This window comes from Schistocerca serialis, chromosome 2 (assembly GCF_023864345.2).
Source record: "Schistocerca serialis cubense isolate TAMUIC-IGC-003099 chromosome 2, iqSchSeri2.2, whole genome shotgun sequence".
In the NCBI taxonomy this organism is placed as follows: Eukaryota; Metazoa; Arthropoda; class Insecta; order Orthoptera; family Acrididae; genus Schistocerca; species Schistocerca serialis.
Window position 1 is genome coordinate 803,584,077 of NC_064639.1, and position 19,329 is coordinate 803,603,405.

Genomic DNA, 19,329 nt, shown 5'->3' on the forward strand with positions numbered 1-19,329 from the left:
TCTGTAGTTGTTTCCAGATCTCTCCCACACAACGGCCTCCCAGAAGCTTGGATTACAGAAGTACGCCACTACTCCCAGCCGGAGATTCACGATTGAAAGCAGAATGACATGAGCTACACGCAGCTCCGATTTTTTTTTTTTTTTTTTTGTGTCTGACCTACTTTGAAAGACTTTGTAGTCGATTTACTTACTACTATCGCTGTTGGAAACCAGGTGATAACCGCACAGTATTTTAGAGACGATCAGGTAATGAAAATTTAGAATAAGTAAAACAGTATCAAAAGAAGTTGTGTGGTGGAGCAGCACATGCAATTCACGCTTCCTAGATACTCGTTACTGCATAGAATAATTCTTTTGTCTGCGGCGTCTTCAGTATCCGTCTTCTGGAAATTTTGCTTGCAGTATATTGTGCAATCTTTTCGTTATGAGTTGGTGCTTGGTTTCCCGATGTTCTTTTGTTTAGTGCATTCGCCTTCTCTTTACCCTGAGAAACCACATACCGAAACTGAGGCACTGCCGGCTGTTCATAAGCAGTGCTCGATGAAGTTATTTCGCTTTTTATTCGTTGCCTTTAATATTCTTCTCATCAGTGGTGAGTGCTGCCTGCAGAAAGCGTTTATCTTGCGAATTCGCGTGAAAGTTTGTGTTCCCTGCGAGGCCCACTACTTGGGATTAACTTGACTGCTCCAGCCAGGTGGCTCGTTGGTCTAGGGGTATGATTCCTGCTTTGGGTGCAGGAGGTCCCGGGTTCAAATCCCGGACGAGCCCTGCCATTTTGACCGTGCTGAAGAGTAGGTGGAACTCAGCCCCGGTTGCAGCTCCTCAATGAAGAGTTGACGCCCGTTATAGCACGTGGATATAACAAGAATGCGGCACCAGTAAAGTACGTAGGTGTAATTCGGTAGAAAGGCAGACGGTAATTTTGCATGCAACGGAAAACAAGGTTGTCTTTGCGGGATATGTGCACCGTGAGTGGAGATTCAGCTTAATTGTGCGACAGTCTACCCTCATCTTACTAGCGACGGCAACAACCAAGGGGTGGCATGTAAGATTGAGCGTGGCTAAGAGTTTCTCATTATTAGTTAGCATCACACTTTGACAGAGCTGTGACAAGGCGAGTAGGGTGAGCTCAGGAAAGCCAGTAGCAAGCGCACTTGAAGTAGCCCTGAAGAACCGGATTATAAATTTTGCCAGCCATAATGAAGCTAGGGGCGTTCTCAGTTACCAAAATCCGCTGCAATAAGAGAGCAACAGTATTTGACAGTAAAATGACGCCCTATCCGTCTAGCATACAACATTGCTTGTCTCTGCATACGCGGACGTGAGGTCATCTCGGAAATGAAATCCGAAATATAGATTAAAATTGTTGTGTTCCCGCGCGGGATCGAACCGGGGACCTTCTGCGTGTAAAGCAGACGTGCTAACCGCTACACCACGGAAACGACGGTTCTTTTCATGTACCACCCGGAGACTCGTAATAGCAACAGTTTCTCTTCTGTGTTAGCAAGGGCATCGGCTACGAGCTCCCTCCGATTCGTGAAGTTCCTGTAGTAAAAGACGTCGATGGAAACAATCCAACCGCGACAGACAGGGAGAACGCTGGCTGAGCTGCAGCCCTACATGGTGAGACCATCAAAGGTGGCGTCATTCACATGCAGTGCGTTTTCGGAACGAATAGGCTCGTTGGTCTAGGGGTATGATTCCTGCTTCGGGTGCAGGAGGTCCCGGGTAAAAAAAATCCCGGACGAGCCCTTGCGTTTTGTACAACGGTGTGGTAACAAATCGCATGGCGGCGGCTGTTTCGCGCATTTCCAGGCCTCCAAGTCAGCGCTAAAATCCGACAACCAGTTCTGAAACCGTTTCATGTTTCATTTGAGCCATGTGCACCCTGCTGATGGAACGTTTGAAGTTGATTTAAATGGTCACAGTAGAGATCGTAGCAAGTGTCTTGCTGGGTGCGACGAAAACGGGTTTCCGCCCGCAATCGAGCCGGGGACCTTCTGCGTGTTCGGCACGGCGCCTGGGCTCGGCGGCAGCTGCTGCTCTTTCCTTCCTTACGAGATACCGTCGATTCGCGCAGTCGTTATTGCAAAAGATGTCACCAAAGGCAATCGCTTCGTTAGCGGCACTTTGCCTGGGCTCGGCGGCAGCTCTACATGGAGGCACCAGCAGCCCAGCCAGGCCGCCGCCGCCACCGGTGCGCCACAGCGCAAGGAGCCGGCGGCCGCCCTGCAATGCCCCTGTCGTTGCATATTCCACCCGCCCCATATCCTCTCCATGTCTGACTCACTACGCCAAATGACACTGCAGTCGACGTGCTTATTACTATCGCTTTTGGAAGAACCGAGGCGCAGTATTCTAGTGTCGAACCGGTACTGCAAATTGGGCTTAAGCAAAAATTTATTGTGTGGTCGAGCGACAGCCTCGGCTCGCTCTTCCTATATGATCGCTTCTTGTGCGGAATAATTCCTAGCTCCCGATGGCTTCAGAGTTGGTCTTCTCGAAGTTTTGCTTTCGCACTGCATTCCGCAATCTTTTCGTTATGAGTTGTGTGCTTCGGTTTCCCGACTTTCTTGTGTTTAGTGCGTTTGGCTTCTCTTAACCCTTAGCCACCGCTTGCCGAAATTTCCACACTATCATCTGTCGATCTGCAGAGCTCGATGACGGCCTCGCGGCCGTTCCTGAGCTCGTGGAACGGTCGAATCTGTAGTTGTTTCCAGATCTCTCCCACACAACGGCCTCCCAGAAGCTTGGATTACAGAAGTACGCCACTACTCCCAGCCGGAGATTCACGATTGAAAGCAGAATGACATGAGCTACACGCAGCTCCGATTTTTTTTTTTTTTTTTTTGTGTCTGACCTACTTTGAAAGACTTTGTAGTCGATTTACTTACTACTATCGCTGTTGGAAACCAGGTGATAACCGCACAGTATTTTAGAGACGATCAGGTAATGAAAATTTAGAATAAGTAAAACAGTATCAAAAGAAGTTGTGTGGTGGAGCAGCACATGCAATTCACGCTTCCTAGATACTCGTTACTGCATAGAATAATTCTTTTGTCTGCGGCGTCTTCAGTATCCGTCTTCTGGAAATTTTGCTTGCAGTATATTGTGCAATCTTTTCGTTATGAGTTGGTGCTTGGTTTCCCGATGTTCTTTTGTTTAGTGCATTCGCCTTCTCTTTACCCTGAGAAACCACATACCGAAACTGAGGCACTGCCGGCTGTTCATAAGCAGTGCTCGATGAAGTTATTTCGCTTTTTATTCGTTGCCTTTAATATTCTTCTCATCAGTGGTGAGTGCTGCCTGCAGAAAGCGTTTATCTTGCGAATTCGCGTGAAAGTTTGTGTTCCCTGCGAGGCCCACTACTTGGGATTAACTTGACTGCTCCAGCCAGGTGGCTCGTTGGTCTAGGGGTATGATTCCTGCTTTGGGTGCAGGAGGTCCCGGGTTCAAATCCCGGACGAGCCCTGCCATTTTGACCGTGCTGAAGAGTAGGTGGAACTCAGCCCCGGTTGCAGCTCCTCAATGAAGAGTTGACGCCCGTTATAGCACGTGGATATAACAAGAATGCGGCACCAGTAAAGTACGTAGGTGTAATTCGGTAGAAAGGCAGACGGTAATTTTGCATGCAACGGAAAACAAGGTTGTCTTTGCGGGATATGTGCACCGTGAGTGGAGATTCAGCTTAATTGTGCGACAGTCTACCCTCATCTTACTAGCGACGGCAACAACCAAGGGGTGGCATGTAAGATTGAGCGTGGCTAAGAGTTTCTCATTATTAGTTAGCATCACACTTTGACAGAGCTGTGACAAGGCGAGTAGGGTGAGCTCAGGAAAGCCAGTAGCAAGCGCACTTGAAGTAGCCCTGAAGAACCGGATTATAAATTTTGCCAGCCATAATGAAGCTAGGGGCGTTCTCAGTTACCAAAATCCGCTGCAATAAGAGAGCAACAGTATTTGACAGTAAAATGACGCCCTATCCGTCTAGCATACAACATTGCTTGTCTCTGCATACGCGGACGTGAGGTCATCTCGGAAATGAAATCCGAAATATAGATTAAAATTGTTGTGTTCCCGCGCGGGATCGAACCGGGGACCTTCTGCGTGTAAAGCAGACGTGCTAACCGCTACACCACGGAAACGACGGTTCTTTTCATGTACCACCCGGAGACTCGTAATAGCAACAGTTTCTCTTCTGTGTTAGCAAGGGCATCGGCTACGAGCTCCCTCCGATTCGTGAAGTTCCTGTAGTAAAAGACGTCGATGGAAACAATCCAACCGCGACAGACAGGGAGAACGCTGGCTGAGCTGCAGCCCTACATGGTGAGACCATCAAAGGTGGCGTCATTCACATGCAGTGCGTTTTCGGAACGAATAGGCTCGTTGGTCTAGGGGTATGATTCCTGCTTCGGGTGCAGGAGGTCCCGGGTAAAAAAAATCCCGGACGAGCCCTTGCGTTTTGTACAACGGTGTGGTAACAAATCGCATGGCGGCGGCTGTTTCGCGCATTTCCAGGCCTCCAAGTCAGCGCTAAAATCCGACAACCAGTTCTGAAACCGTTTCATGTTTCATTTGAGCCATGTGCACCCTGCTGATGGAACGTTTGAAGTTGATTTAAATGGTCACAGTAGAGATCGTAGCAAGTGTCTTGCTGGGTGCGACGAAAACGGGTTTCCGCCCGCAATCGAGCCGGGGACCTTCTGCGTGTTCGGCACGGCGCCTGGGCTCGGCGGCAGCTGCTGCTCTTTCCTTCCTTACGAGATACCGTCGATTCGCGCAGTCGTTATTGCAAAAGATGTCACCAAAGGCAATCGCTTCGTTAGCGGCACTTTGCCTGGGCTCGGCGGCAGCTCTACATGGAGGCACCAGCAGCCCAGCCAGGCCGCCGCCGCCACCGGTGCGCCACAGCGCAAGGAGCCGGCGGCCGCCCTGCAATGCCCCTGTCGTTGCATATTCCACCCGCCCCATATCCTCTCCATGTCTGACTCACTACGCCAAATGACACTGCAGTCGACGTGCTTATTACTATCGCTTTTGGAAGAACCGAGGCGCAGTATTCTAGTGTCGAACCGGTACTGCAAATTGGGATTAAGCAAAAATTTATTGTGTGGTCGAGCGACAGCCTCGGCTCGCTCTTCCTATATGATCGCTTCTTGTGCGGAATAATTCCTAGCTCGCCGATGGCTTCAGAGTTGGTCTTCTCGAAGTTTTGCTTTCGCACTGCATTCCGCAATCTTTTCGTTATGAGTTGTGTGCTTCGGTTTCCCGACTTTCTTGTGTTTAGTGCGTTTGGCTTCTCTTAACCCTTAGCCACCGCTTGCCGAAATTTCCACACTATCATCTGTCGATCTGCAGAGCTCGATGACGGCCTCGCGGCCGTTCCTGAGCTCGTGGAACGGTCGAATCTGTAGTTGTTTCCAGATCTCTCCCACACAACGGCCTCCCAGAAGCTTGGATTCCAGAAGTACGCCACTACTCCCAGCCGGAGATTCACGATTGAAAGCAGAATGACATGAGCTACACGCAGCTCCGATTTTTTTTTTTTTTTTGTGTCTGACCTACTTTGAAAGACTTTGTAGTCGATTTACTTACTACTATCGCTGTTGGAAACCAGGTGATAACCGCACAGTATTTTAGAGACGATCAGGTAATGAAAATTTAGAATAAGTAAAACAGTATCAAAAGAAGTTGTGTGGTGGAGCAGCACATGCAATTCACGCTTCCTAGATACTCGTTACTGCATAGAATAATTCTTTTGTCTGCGGCGTCTTCAGTATCCGTCTTCTGGAAATTTTGCTTGCAGTATATTGTGCAATCTTTTCGTTATGAGTTGGTGCTTGGTTTCCCGATGTTCTTTTGTTTAGTGCATTCGCCTTCTCTTTACCCTGAGAAACCACATACCGAAACTGAGGCACTGCCGGCTGTTCATAAGCAGTGCTCGATGAAGTTATTTCGCTTTTTATTCGTTGCCTTTAATATTCTTCTCATCAGTGGTGAGTGCTGCCTGCAGAAAGCGTTTATCTTGCGAATTCGCGTGAAAGTTTGTGTTCCCTGCGAGGCCCACTACTTGGGATTAACTTGACTGCTCCAGCCAGGTGGCTCGTTGGTCTAGGGGTATGATTCCTGCTTTGGGTGCAGGAGGTCCCGGGTTCAAATCCCGGACGAGCCCTGCCATTTTGACCGTGCTGAAGAGTAGGTGGAACTCAGCCCCGGTTGCAGCTCCTCAATGAAGAGTTGACGCCCGTTATAGCACGTGGATATAACAAGAATGCGGCACCAGTAAAGTACGTAGGTGTAATTCGGTAGAAAGGCAGACGGTAATTTTGCATGCAACGGAAAACAAGGTTGTCTTTGCGGGATATGTGCACCGTGAGTGGAGATTCAGCTTAATTGTGCGACAGTCTACCCTCATCTTACTAGCGACGGCAACAACCAAGGGGTGGCATGTAAGATTGAGCGTGGCTAAGAGTTTCTCATTATTAGTTAGCATCACACTTTGACAGAGCTGTGACAAGGCGAGTAGGGTGAGCTCAGGAAAGCCAGTAGCAAGCGCACTTGAAGTAGCCCTGAAGAACCGGATTATAAATTTTGCCAGCCATAATGAAGCTAGGGGCGTTCTCAGTTACCAAAATCCGCTGCAATAAGAGAGCAACAGTATTTGACAGTAAAATGACGCCCTATCCGTCTAGCATACAACATTGCTTGTCTCTGCATACGCGGACGTGAGGTCATCTCGGAAATGAAATCCGAAATATAGATTAAAATTGTTGTGTTCCCGCCCGGGATCGAACCGGGGACCTTCTGCGTGTAAAGCAGACGTGATAACCGCTACACCACGGAAACGACGGTTCTTTTCATGTACCACCCGGAGACTCGTAATAGCAACAGTTTCTCTTCTGTGTTAGCAAGGGCATCGGCTACGAGCTCCCTCCGATTCGTGAAGTTCCTGTAGTAAAAGACGTCGATGGAAACAATCCAACCGCGACAGACAGGGAGAACGCTGGCTGAGCTGCAGCCCTACATGGTGAGACCATCAAAGGTGGCGTCATTCACATGCAGTGCGTTTTCGGAACGAATAGGCTCGTTGGTCTAGGGGTATGATTCCTGCTTCGGGTGCAGGAGGTCCCGGGTAAAAAAAATCCCGGACGAGCCCTTGCGTTTTGTACAACGGTGTGGTAACAAATCGCATGGCGGCGGCTGTTTCGCGCATTTCCAGGCCTCCAAGTCAGCGCTAAAATCCGACAACCAGTTCTGAAACCGTTTCATGTTTCATTTGAGCCATGTGCACCCTGCTGATGGAACGTTTGAAGTTGATTTAAATGGTCACAGTAGAGATCGTAGCAAGTGTCTTGCTGGGTGCGACGAAAACGGGTTTCCGCCCGCAATCGAGCCGGGGACCTTCTGCGTGTTCGGCACGGCGCCTGGGCTCGGCGGCAGCTGCTGCTCTTTCCTTCCTTACGAGATACCGTCGATTCGCGCAGTCGTTATTGCAAAAGATGTCACCAAAGGCAATCGCTTCGTTAGCGGCACTTTGCCTGGGCTCGGCGGCAGCTCTACACGGAGGCACCAGCAGCCCAGCCAGGCCGCCGCCGCCACCGGTGCGCCACAGCGCAAGGAGCCGGCGGCCGCCCTGCAATGCCCCTGTCGTTGCATATTCCACCCGCCCCATATCCTCTCCATGTCTGACTCACTACGCCAAATGACACTGCAGTCGACGTGCTTATTACTATCGCTTTTGGAAGAACCGAGGCGCAGTATTCTAGTGTCGAACCGGTACTGCAAATTGGGATTAAGCAAAAATTTATTGTGTGGTCGAGCGACAGCCTGGGCTCGCTCTTCCTATATGATCGCTTCTTGTGCGGAATAATTCCTAGCTCGCCGATGGCTTCAGAGTTGGTCATCTCGAAGTTTTGCTTTCGCACTGCATTCCGCAATCTTTTCGTTATGAGTTGTGTGCTTCGGTTTCCCGACTTTCTTGTATTTAGTGCGTTTGGCTTCTCTTAACCCTTAGCCACCGCTTGCCGAAATTTCCACACTATCATCTGTCGATCTGCAGAGCTCGATGACGGCCTCGCGGCCGTTCCTGAGCTCGTGGAACGGTCGAATCTGTAGTTGTTTCCAGATCTCTCCCACACAACGGCCTCCCAGAAGCTTGGATTACAGAAGTACGCCACTACTCCCAGCCGGAGATTCACGATTGAAAGCAGAATGACATGAGCTACACGCAGCTCCGATTTTTTTTTTTTTTTTTTGTGTCTGACCTACTTTGAAAGACTTTGTAGTCGATTTACTTACTACTATCGCTGTTGGAAACCAGGTGATAACCGCACAGTATTTTAGAGACGATCAGGTAATGAAAATTTAGAATAAGTAAAACAGTATCAAAAGAAGTTGTGTGGTGGAGCAGCACATGCAATTCACGCTTCCTAGATACTCGTTACTGCATAGAATAATTCTTTTGTCTGCGGCGTCTTCAGTATCCGTCTTCTGGAAATTTTGCTTGCAGTATATTGTGCAATCTTTTCGTTATGAGTTGGTGCTTGGTTTCCCGATGTTCTTTTGTTTAGTGCATTCGCCTTCTCTTTACCCTGAGAAACCACATACCGAAACTGAGGCACTGCCGGCTGTTCATAAGCAGTGCTCGATGAAGTTATTTCGCTTTTTATTCGTTGCCTTTAATATTCTTCTCATCAGTGGTGAGTGCTGCCTGCAGAAAGCGTTTATCTTGCGAATTCGCGTGAAAGTTTGTGTTCCCTGCGAGGCCCACTACTTGGGATTAACTTGACTGCTCCAGCCAGGTGGCTCGTTGGTCTAGGGGTATGATTCCTGCTTTGGGTGCAGGAGGTCCCGGGTTCAAATCCCGGACGAGCCCTGCCATTTTGACCGTGCTGAAGAGTAGGTGGAACTCAGCCCCGGTTGCAGCTCCTCAATGAAGAGTTGACGCCCGTTATAGCACGTGGATATAACAAGAATGCGGCACCAGTAAAGTACGTAGGTGTAATTCGGTAGAAAGGCAGACGGTAATTTTGCATGCAACGGAAAACAAGGTTGTCTTTGCGGGATATGTGCACCGTGAGTGGAGATTCAGCTTAATTGTGCGACAGTCTACCCTCATCTTACTAGCGACGGCAACAACCAAGGGGTGGCATGTAAGATTGAGCGTGGCTAAGAGTTTCTCATTATTAGTTAGCATCACACTTTGACAGAGCTGTGACAAGGCGAGTAGGGTGAGCTCAGGAAAGCCAGTAGCAAGCGCACTTGAAGTAGCCCTGAAGAACCGGATTATAAATTTTGCCAGCCATAATGAAGCTAGGGGCGTTCTCAGTTACCAAAATCCGCTGCAATAAGAGAGCAACAGTATTTGACAGTAAAATGACGCCCTATCCGTCTAGCATACAACATTGCTTGTCTCTGCATACGCGGACGTGAGGTCATCTCGGAAATGAAATCCGAAATATAGATTAAAATTGTTGTGTTCCCGCCCGGGATCAAACCGGGGACCTTCTGCGTGTGAAGCAGACGTGATAACCGCTACACCACGGAAACGACGGTTCTTTTCATGTACCACCCGGAGAATCGTAATAGCAACAGTTTCTCTTCTGTGTTAGCAAGGGCATCGGCTACGAGCTCCCTCCGATTCGTGAAGTTCCTGTAGTAAAAGACGTCGATGGAAACAATCCAACCGCGACAGACAGGGAGAACGCTGGCTGAGCTGCAGCCCTACATGGTGAGACCATCAAAGGTGGCGTCATTCACATGCAGTGCGTTTTCGGAACGAATAGGCTCGTTGGCCTAGGGGTATGATTCCTGCTTCGGGTGCAGGAGGTCCCGGGTAAAAAAAATCCCGGACGAGCCCTTGCGTTTTGTACAACGGTGTGGTAACAAATCGCATGGCGGCGGCTGTTTCGCGCATTTCCAGGCCTCCAAGTCAGCGCTAAAATCCGACAACCAGTTCTGAAACCGTTTCATGTTTCATTTGAGCCATGTGCACCCTGCTGATGGAACGTTTGAAGTTGATTTAAATGGTCACAGTAGGGATCGTAGCAAGTGTCTTGCTGGGTGCGACGAAAACGGGTTTCCGCCCGCAATCGAGCCGGGGACCTTCTGCGTGTTCGGCACGGCGCCTGGGCTCGGCGGCAGCTGCTGCTCTTTCCTTCCTTACGAGATACCGTCGATTCGCGCAGTCGTTATTGCAAAAGATGTCACCAAAGGCAATCGCTTCGTTAGCGGCACTTTGCCTGGGCTCGGCGGCAGCTCTACATGGAGGCACCAGCAGCCCAGCCAGGCCGCCGCCGCCACCGGTGCGCCACAGCGCAAGGAGCCGGCGGCCGCCCTGCAATGCCCCTGTCGTTGCATATTCCACCCGCCCCATATCCTCTCCATGTCTGACTCACTACGCCAAATGACACTGCAGTCGACGTGCTTATTACTATCGCTTTTGGAAGAACCGAGGCGCAGTATTCTAGTGTCGAACCGGTACTGCAAATTGGGATTAAGCAAAAATTTATTGTGTGGTCGAGCGACAGCCTCGGCTCGCTCTTCCTATATGATCGCTTCTTGTGCGGAATAATTCCTAGCTCGCCGATGGCTTCAGAGTTGGTCTTCTCGAAGTTTTGCTTTCGCACTGCATTCCGCAATCTTTTCGTTATGAGTTGTGTGCTTCGGTTTCCCGACTTTCTTGTGTTTAGTGCGTTTGGCTTCTCTTAACCCTTAGCCACCGCTTGCCGAAATTTCCACACTATCATCTGTCGATCTGCAGAGCTCGATGACGGCCTCGCGGCCGTTCCTGAGCTCGTGGAACGGTCGAATCTGTAGTTGTTTCCAGATCTCTCCCACACAACGGCCTCCCAGAAGCTTGGATTACAGAAGTACGCCACTACTCCCAGCCGGAGATTCACGATTGAAAGCAGAATGACATGAGCTACACGCAGCTCCGATTTTTTTTTTTTTGTGTCTGACCTACTTTGAAAGACTTTGTAGTCGATTTACTTACTACTATCGCTGTTGGAAACCAGGTGATAACCGCACAGTATTTTAGAGACGATCAGGTAATGAAAATTTAGAATAAGTAAAACAGTATCAAAAGAAGTTGTGTGGTGGAGCAGCACATGCAATTCACGCTTCCTAGATACTCGTTACTGCATAGAATAATTCTTTTGTCTGCGGCGTCTTCAGTATCCGTCTTCTGGAAATTTTGCTTGCAGTATATTGTGCAATCTTTTCGTTATGAGTTGGTGCTTGGTTTCCCGATGTTCTTTTGTTTAGTGCATTCGCCTTCTCTTTACCCTGAGAAACCACATACCGAAACTGAGGCACTGCCGGCTGTTCATAAGCAGTGCTCGATGAAGTTATTTCGCTTTTTATTCGTTGCCTTTAATATTCTTCTCATCAGTGGTGAGTGCTGCCTGCAGAAAGCGTTTATCTTGCGAATTCGCGTGAAAGTTTGTGTTCCCTGCGAGGCCCACTACTTGGGATTAACTTGACTGCTCCAGCCAGGTGGCTCGTTGGTCTAGGGGTATGATTCCTGCTTTGGGTGCAGGAGGTCCCGGGTTCAAATCCCGGACGAGCCCTGCCATTTTGACCGTGCTGAAGAGTAGGTGGAACTCAGCCCCGGTTGCAGCTCCTCAATGAAGAGTTGACGCCCGTTATAGCACGTGGATATAACAAGAATGCGGCACCAGTAAAGTACGTAGGTGTAATTCGGTAGAAAGGCAGACGGTAATTTTGCATGCAACGGAAAACAAGGTTGTCTTTGCGGGATATGTGCACCGTGAGTGGAGATTCAGCTTAATTGTGCGACAGTCTACCCTCATCTTACTAGCGACGGCAACAACCAAGGGGTGGCATGTAAGATTGAGCGTGGCTAAGAGTTTCTCATTATTAGTTAGCATCACACTTTGACAGAGCTGTGACAAGGCGAGTAGGGTGAGCTCAGGAAAGCCAGTAGCAAGCGCACTTGAAGTAGCCCTGAAGAACCGGATTATAAATTTTGCCAGCCATAATGAAGCTAGGGGCGTTCTCAGTTACCAAATACCGGTGCAATAAGAGAGCAACAGTATTTGACAGTAAAATGACGCCCTATCCGTCTAGCATACAACATTGCTTGTCTCTGCATACGCGGACGTGAGGTCATCTCGGAAATGAAATCCGAAATATAGATTAAAATTGTTGTGTTCCCGCCCGGGATCGAACCGGGGACCTTCTGCGTGTGAAGCAGACGTGATAACCGCTACACCACGGAAACGACGGTTCTTTTCATGTACCACCCGGAGAATCGTAATAGCAACAGTTTCTCTTCTGTGTTAGCAAGGGCATCGGCTACGAGCTCCCTCCGATTCGTGAAGTTCCTGTAGTAAAAGACGTCGATGGAAACAATCCAACCGCGACAGACAGGGAGAACGCTGGCTGAGCTGCAGCCCTACATGGTGAGACCATCAAAGGTGGCGTCATTCACATGCAGTGCGTTTTCGGAACGAATAGGCTCGTTGGCCTAGGGGTATGATTCCTGCTTCGGGTGCAGGAGGTCCCGGGTAAAAAAAATCCCGGACGAGCCCTTGCGTTTTGTACAACGGTGTGGTAACAAATCGCATGGCGGCGGCTGTTTCGCGCATTTCCAGGCCTCCAAGTCAGCGCTAAAATCCGACAACCAGTTCTGAAACCGTTTCATGTTTCATTTGAGCCATGTGCACCCTGCTGATGGAACGTTTGAAGTTGATTTAAATGGTCACAGTAGAGATCGTAGCAAGTGTCTTGCTGGGTGCGACGAAAACGGGTTTCCGCCCGCAATCGAGCCGGGGACCTTCTGCGTGTTCGGCACGGCGCCTGGGCTCGGCGGCAGCTGCTGCTCTTTCCTTCCTTACGAGATACCGTCGATTCGCGCAGTCGTTATTGCAAAAGATGTCACCAAAGGCAATCGCTTCGTTAGCGGCACTTTGCCTGGGCTCGGCGGCAGCTCTACATGGAGGCACCAGCAGCCCAGCCAGGCCGCCGCCGCCACCGGTGCGCCACAGCGCAAGGAGCCGGCGGCCGCCCTGCAATGCCCCTGTCGTTGCATATTCCACCCGCCCCATATCCTCTCCATGTCTGACTCACTACGCCAAATGACACTGCAGTCGACGTGCTTATTACTATCGCTTTTGGAAGAACCGAGGCGCAGTATTCTAGTGTCGAACCGGTACTGCAAATTGGGATTAAGCAAAAATTTATTGTGTGGTCGAGCGACAGCCTCGGCTCGCTCTTCCTATATGATCGCTTCTTGTGCGGAATAATTCCTAGCTCGCCGATGGCTTCAGAGTTGGTCTTCTCGAAGTTTTGCTTTCGCACTGCATTCCGCAATCTTTTCGTTATGAGTTGTGTGCTTCGGTTTCCCGACTTTCTTGTGTTTAGTGCGTTTGGCTTCTCTTAACCCTTAGCCACCGCTTGCCGAAATTTCCACACTATCATCTGTCGATCTGCAGAGCTCGATGACGGCCTCGCGGCCGTTCCTGAGCTCGTGGAACGGTCGAATCTGTAGTTGTTTCCAGATCTCTCCCACACAACGGCCTCCCAGAAGCTTGGATTACAGAAGTACGCCACTACTCCCAGCCGGAGATTCACGATTTAAAAAGCAGAATGACATGAGCTACACGCAGCTCCGATTTTTTTTTTTTTTTTGTGTCTGACCTACTTTGAAAGACTTTGTAGTCGATTTACTTACTACTATCGCTGTTGGAAACCAGGTGATAACCGCACAGTATTTTAGAGACGATCAGGTAATGAAAATTTAGAATAAGTAAAACAGTATCAAAAGAAGTTGTGTGGTGGAGCAGCACATGCAATTCACGCTTCCTAGATACTCGTTACTGCATAGAATAATTCTTTTGTCTGCGGCGTCTTCAGTATCCGTCTTCTGGAAATTTTGCTTGCAGTATATTGTGCAATCTTTTCGTTATGAGTTGGTGCTTGGTTTCCCGATGTTCTTTTGTTTAGTGCATTCGCCTTCTCTTTACCCTGAGAAACCACATACCGAAACTGAGGCACTGCCGGCTGTTCATAAGCAGTGCTCGATGAAGTTATTTCGCTTTTTATTCGTTGCCTTTAATATTCTTCTCATCAGTGGTGAGTGCTGCCTGCAGAAAGCGTTTATCTTGCGAATTCGCGTGAAAGTTTGTGTTCCCTGCGAGGCCCACTACTTGGGATTAACTTGACTGCTCCAGCCAGGTGGCTCGTTGGTCTAGGGGTATGATTCCTGCTTTGGGTGCAGGAGGTCCCGGGTTCAAATCCCGGACGAGCCCTGCCATTTTGACCGTGCTGAAGAGTAGGTGGAACTCAGCCCCTGTTGCAGCTCCTCAATGAAGAGTTGACGCCCGTTATAGCACGTGGATATAACAAGAATGCGGCACCAGTAAAGTACGTAGGTGTAATTCGGTAGAAAGGCAGACGGTAATTTTGCATGCAACGGAAAACAAGGTTGTCTTTGCGGGATATGTGCACCGTGAGTGGAGATTCAGCTTAATTGTGCGACAGTCTACCCTCATCTTACTAGCGACGGCAACAACCAAGGGGTGGCATGTAAGATTGAGCGTGGCTAAGAGTTTCTCATTATTAGTTAGCATCACACTTTGACAGAGCTGTGACAAGGCGAGTAGGGTGAGCTCAGGAAAGCCAGTAGCAAGCGCACTTGAAGTAGCCCTGAAGAACCGGATTATAAATTTTGCCAGCCATAATGAAGCTAGGGGCGTTCTCAGTTACCAAATACCGGTGCAATAAGAGAGCAACAGTATTTGACAGTAAAATGACGCCCTATCCGTCTAGCATACAACATTGCTTGTCTCTGCATACGCGGACGTGAGGTCATCTCGGAAATGAAATCCGAAATATAGATTAAAATTGTTGTGTTCCCGCCCGGGATCGAACCGGGGACCTTCTGCGTGTAAAGCAGACGTGCTAACCGCTACACCACGGAAACGACGGTTCTTTTCATGTACCACCCGGAGACTCGTAATAGCAACAGTTTCTCTTCTGTGTTAGCAAGGGCATCGGCTACGAGCTCCCTCCGATTCGTGAAGTTCCTGTAGTAAAAGACGTCGATGGAAACAATCCAACCGCGACAGACAGGGAGAACGCTGGCTGAGCTGCAGCCCTACATGGTGAGACCATCAAAGGTGGCGTCATTCACATGCAGTGCGTTTTCGGAACGAATAGGCTCGTTGGTCTAGGGGTATGATTCCTGCTTCGGGTGCAGGAGGTCCCGGGTAAAAAAAATCCCGGACGAGCCCTTGCGTTTTGTACAACGGTGTGGTAACAAATCGCATGGCGGCGGCTGTTTCGCGCATTTCCAGGCCTCCAAGTCAGCGCTAAAATCCGACAACCAGTTCTGAAACCGTTTCATGTTTCATTTGAGCCATGTGCACCCTGCTGATGGAACGTTTGAAGTTGATTTAAATGGTCACAGTAGAGATCGTAGCAAGTGTCTTGCTGGGTGCGACGAAAACGGGTTTCCGCCCGCAATCGAGCCGGGGACCTTCTGCGTGTTCGGCACGGCGCCTGGGCTCGGCGGCAGCTGCTGCTCTTTCCTTCCTTACGAGATACCGTCGATTCGCGCAGTCGTTATTGCAAAAGATGTCACCAAAGGCAATCGCTTCGTTAGCGGCACTTTGCCTGGGCTCGGCGGCAGCTCTACATGGAGGCACCAGCAGCCCAGCCAGGCCGCCGCCGCCACCGGTGCGCCACAGCGCAAGGAGCCGGCGGCCGCCCTGCAATGCCCCTGTCGTTGCATATTCCACCCGCCCCATATCCTCTCCATGTCTGACTCACTACGCCAAATGACACTGCAGTCGACGTGCTTATTACTATCGCTTTTGGAAGAACCGAGGCGCAGTATTCTAGTGTCGAACCGGTACTGCAAATTGGGCTTAAGCAAAAATTTATTGTGTGGTCGAGCGACAGCCTCGGCTCGCTCTTCCTATATGATCGCTTCTTGTGCGGAATAATTCCTAGCTCGCCGATGGCTTCAGAGTTGGTCTTCTCGAAGTTTTGCTTTCGCACTGCATTCCGCAATCTTTTCGTTATGAGTTGTGTGCTTCGGTTTCCCGACTTTCTTGTGTTTAGTGCGTTTGGCTTCTCTTAACCCTTAGCCACCGCTTGCCGAAATTTCCACACTATCATCTGTCGATCTGCAGAGCTCGATGACGGCCTCGCGGCCGTTCCTGAGCTCGTGGAACGGTCGAATCTGTAGTTGTTTCCAGATCTCTCCCACACAACGGCCTCCCAGAAGCTTGGATTACAGAAGTACGCCACTACTCCCAGCCGGAGATTCACGATTGAAAGCAGAATGACATGAGCTACACGCAGCTCCGATTTTTTTTTTTTTTTTTGTGTCTGACCTACTTTGAAAGTCTTTGTAGTCGATTTACTTACTACTATCGCTGTTGGAAACCAGGTGATAACCGCACAGTATTTTAGAGACGATCAGGTAATGAGAATTTAGAATAAGTAAAACAGTATCAAAAGAAGTTGTGTGGTGGAGCAGCACATGCAATTCACGCTTCCTAGATACTCGTTACTGCATAGAATAATTCTTTTGTCTGCGGCGTCTTCAGTATCCGTCTTCTGGAAATTTTGCTTGCAGTATATTGTGCAATCGAAGTTCCGCTTTAGACGCCGTGCAGTGTGGACGTGCCTAGTCTTCCGCTCCGCCGTAGCGTTACGTATAGTGGACTATCGTTTTTGTTTACGTGTTGTGTTGCAACTTCTGTGAGTGTTTCTCCGTCGTTGTTTCGTACCTTGTGTTACTTTCTGTCCTTATTTCAGTGTTTTTTGTGTAGCGGTTTCGACCGCATATATTGAAAATGTCGTCCCAGGTTATTCCTCGTCAGGCTACAGTTAGTTTTGCTTTTGACAAGTCAACCCGCCATGTGCAACCTAGTTCTCTTGAGATTCATGATTGGTTGGTAGATACCTTTGGTGTTCATTCGGATCAGGTGCACACTGCTTATTTTGATACCGAACTGTATGTTTTCTTTGTTAAGTTTATGGACCCACTTCAGGTTGATAAAATTCTTTCTAAATACGGTCATCAAGTTCTCTTTCGGCATCGGGATGATTCTGTAAGTACCGTGCTGCTTTCCAATGCTTCCATTACGTACACCAGTGTTCGTGTTTACAACCTTCCACCGGAGGTGGATAATGTCTATCTTAAGGAGGGTCTACAGAAGTATGGTGATGTAAAGAGCATTCGCCTTGAACGCTGGTCAAGCCAACATCGCCTGCAATGTTACAGTGGTATTCGTTCAGTCGAAATGCACATTAAGCAGAATATTCCATCTCACCTGCAGATCGGTGGATATCGTGTCCATGTAACATATAGTGGTCAGGTTGGCACCTGTTTTTTGTGCAATGAAAGTGGTCACGTGCGTACCGACTGTCCGCGGAGAGTTTTTGTTTTAAAAAATTCCCTCGAACAGCGTCGCAAGTTAACGGTCGCTGACCTCGTTGCAGGTGGTTCTGCTCTTGGTGTAGCACAGTCCAGTGGTAGTAGCGCCCCGCCACAGGTTTTGCGCACCCCTGACACAGAATTTCCTCCTTTGCGTGCTAAATCTGATGTTGTTCCGTTTGTCCCTCAGGTGGGTGTGCCACTTTTGAATAATAAGAGGCGTCGCCCACACGATGGAAATAGTACGGATGAGGATCTCCCTGAGATGCCCCAGTCCGAGCGACCGGCATCCTCCGAGCCACTGTGTACTGTAGCTGCTCCCTGCCCTCCTGAGGTAGCGGTTCCGGTAGCGGCTGCTGGCGCCCCTCCGGCCTCCGACGCAGCTTCTCTCGAGTCGGGTCGTCGGTCGGGCCTGTTGGCGCCGTCTTCCGAACCGACTTCGATGTCACAACAAGTGGAGCCGCGACAACTTCCTGATTCGCTGCCCCATACCTCTGCCAGCGGAGCTGCTCCGCTTCCTTCCAACTCTGCTGCCTCGGACCTTCCTGCTCACGTTTCGCCTCCGTGCAGTCCATGTTTGCCGGAAGCTAGTGCAGGTGTTGACCATTCCGTTTTGTCGGATGTTTCCCCCGCGACCCCGGATCCCGCATGTGGACCGGCGCGGGTGGTGTCGGATACAGAACTTGACCCTCCTACGTCACCGGCGGCTGAAGCTTCCTTGCCCGTCAGCCGACGCAAGTTACGCGTTCAGCCGAACGTTAATGCTGTTCGTAAAAAACCGAAACGTAAGGGATCCGCGGAACGGGGTAGCAGTCCCCCTCCTGCGGCTGCCTCCGTCACCACTGCTATGGACTGTGACGCTGGTGCGTCGGTGTAGGTGATTTGTTTTCTCGCTTTTCTCTCTATGGTTCAAGCATACACCTTTCTTACCTTAAATGTTAACCGTATTGAGTCCGACGTTCGCATTGCCTCTTTGCGGCAGTTTATTTACGACGCCTGTGCGGACGTAGTGTTTTTGCAGGAAGTGTTGTTTTCTGATCTCTCTCTACCTGGATTTCAAACTGTTTTTAATGTCGCGCCGGAATATTCAACAGGAACTGCTCTTTTCTTTCGAGAGGGCATTCCTATTACTGACATTGAATTCCTTGACTCTGGCCGTGGGATTGGTTGTCGTCTTTTTGATCTCCGCCTCGTTGTTTTGTATGCCCCCTCTGGTTCGGGTCACACTGTGGCTCGATCGCGCTTTTATAAAGAAGAGCTTATTTATCTTTTGCGCCAGAGTCCTCGGAGTCTCCTGCTCGGAGGCGATTTTAATTGTGTTTTACGCCCTGAAGACCAGTCCCCCAATTTTAATTATTGCCGTGATTTACATGACATAGTACGTACGATGCATCTGCGTGATGTTTGGGAACACAAATATCCAACCCTGGTGAAATATACGTTTTTTACCGCGTCCTCATGCAGTAGACTCGACAGATTCTATTTATCTGATTTTTTATGTGATAAAATTCTTTCTGTCGATGTTATTCCTACTAGTTTTTCTGACCATTGTGCTTTTACTGCAACTGTAAATCTTAGTCACCAACCTGCAAAACTTTATCGTTCCCAGTGGATGTTAAATGTTTCCCATCTTGCCGACAGTGCTATGGATGAGGTTATAAGTGGCGTGTGGGAGCGATGTCTTCGCTCTGTCCCGCGATACCCCTCCTTGCTGGTTTGGTGGACTGCGTTTGCCAAGCCCAAGATTCGTCAGACTTTGATTTTTTACTGTGCTGCAAGGGCGCGTGATTTTAAGAACACGTATGAATTTTACTACTCTGTCCTGCGTGAACTATATGACGCGGCGGGTACCTCTCCTCTGCGGATCCATGATGTTCGTCGTATTAAAGCCAAGCTCTTGAGCCTTAAACGAC

The 19,329-nt window shown here is 49.4% G+C and overlaps 12 non-coding genes across 12 annotated transcripts; 6 read left to right on the top strand and 6 right to left on the bottom strand.

Moving 5' to 3' along the window:
- The first annotated feature begins 696 nt into the window (after window positions 1-696).
- Trnap-ugg (transfer RNA proline (anticodon UGG)) lies at window positions 697-768 on the top strand. Its single transcript has one exon. It is a non-coding gene; the product is annotated as a tRNA-Pro (tRNA).
- Window positions 769-1,369: 601 nt separating this feature from the next.
- On the bottom strand, window positions 1,370-1,442 carry Trnav-uac (transfer RNA valine (anticodon UAC)). The gene has a single exon. It is a non-coding gene; the product is annotated as a tRNA-Val (tRNA).
- A 1,957-nt stretch (window positions 1,443-3,399) lies between these two features.
- On the top strand, window positions 3,400-3,471 carry Trnap-ugg (transfer RNA proline (anticodon UGG)). The gene has a single exon. It is a non-coding gene; the product is annotated as a tRNA-Pro (tRNA).
- Window positions 3,472-4,072: 601 nt separating this feature from the next.
- Window positions 4,073-4,145, bottom strand: Trnav-uac (transfer RNA valine (anticodon UAC)). Its single transcript has one exon. It is a non-coding gene; the product is annotated as a tRNA-Val (tRNA).
- Window positions 4,146-6,100: 1,955 nt separating this feature from the next.
- Trnap-ugg (transfer RNA proline (anticodon UGG)) lies at window positions 6,101-6,172 on the top strand. The gene has a single exon. It is a non-coding gene; the product is annotated as a tRNA-Pro (tRNA).
- A 601-nt stretch (window positions 6,173-6,773) lies between these two features.
- Window positions 6,774-6,846, bottom strand: Trnav-uac (transfer RNA valine (anticodon UAC)). Its single transcript has one exon. It is a non-coding gene; the product is annotated as a tRNA-Val (tRNA).
- Window positions 6,847-8,803: 1,957 nt separating this feature from the next.
- Trnap-ugg (transfer RNA proline (anticodon UGG)) lies at window positions 8,804-8,875 on the top strand. The gene has a single exon. It is a non-coding gene; the product is annotated as a tRNA-Pro (tRNA).
- Window positions 8,876-9,476: 601 nt separating this feature from the next.
- Trnav-cac (transfer RNA valine (anticodon CAC)) lies at window positions 9,477-9,549 on the bottom strand. Its single transcript has one exon. It is a non-coding gene; the product is annotated as a tRNA-Val (tRNA).
- A 1,952-nt stretch (window positions 9,550-11,501) lies between these two features.
- On the top strand, window positions 11,502-11,573 carry Trnap-ugg (transfer RNA proline (anticodon UGG)). Its single transcript has one exon. It is a non-coding gene; the product is annotated as a tRNA-Pro (tRNA).
- A 601-nt stretch (window positions 11,574-12,174) lies between these two features.
- Window positions 12,175-12,247, bottom strand: Trnav-cac (transfer RNA valine (anticodon CAC)). Its single transcript has one exon. It is a non-coding gene; the product is annotated as a tRNA-Val (tRNA).
- Window positions 12,248-14,204: 1,957 nt separating this feature from the next.
- On the top strand, window positions 14,205-14,276 carry Trnap-ugg (transfer RNA proline (anticodon UGG)). Its single transcript has one exon. It is a non-coding gene; the product is annotated as a tRNA-Pro (tRNA).
- Window positions 14,277-14,877: 601 nt separating this feature from the next.
- Window positions 14,878-14,950, bottom strand: Trnav-uac (transfer RNA valine (anticodon UAC)). The gene has a single exon. It is a non-coding gene; the product is annotated as a tRNA-Val (tRNA).
- Window positions 14,951-19,329: the final 4,379 nt, after the last annotated feature.